This window comes from Portunus trituberculatus, chromosome 21 (genome assembly GCF_017591435.1).
Source record: "Portunus trituberculatus isolate SZX2019 chromosome 21, ASM1759143v1, whole genome shotgun sequence".
Taxonomy (NCBI): domain Eukaryota; kingdom Metazoa; phylum Arthropoda; class Malacostraca; order Decapoda; family Portunidae; genus Portunus; species Portunus trituberculatus.
Genome location: NC_059275.1, coordinates 7,874,985 through 7,875,495, shown reverse-complemented (window position 1 = coordinate 7,875,495; position 511 = coordinate 7,874,985).

Sequence of the window (511 nt, the reverse complement as noted above, 5' to 3'; positions counted from 1 at the left end):
CACCATGTTTTGACTTGCTCTTATGTTTACCATGTTCATTTTTGGGTGCTTTGTGGGAGTGTTGGGTGTGCCGGAGTGTATTTAGGAGTGTTTAGCTTGTCGTGTTTTGAAAGCATTGTAACAGTGTGGGAGTGTTTTTAAATTAATGTGTTTTTTTTAAGTTACAAGAGTGTTTTCAGGCTATATATTGTCTTTTATAGTAGTTAATTTTTGGCTTTCTCTCTCTCTCTCTCTCTCTCTCTCTCTCTCTCTCTCTCTCTCTCTCTCTCTCTCTCTCTCTCTCTCTCTCTCTCTCTCTCTCTCTCTCTCTCTCTCTCTCTCTCTCTCTCTCTCTCTCTCTCTCTCTCTCTCTCTCTCTCTCTCTCTCTCTCTCTCTCTCTCTCATATACAGTTACTTACCCATAACCACATATTTTCCTCTTAATCATCATAATATTTTCCGTTTCTCACATCGTACTCTTAACATAAACCTCTTAAGATATCAACGTCAAGTATCTCTTAAAATTCTAAC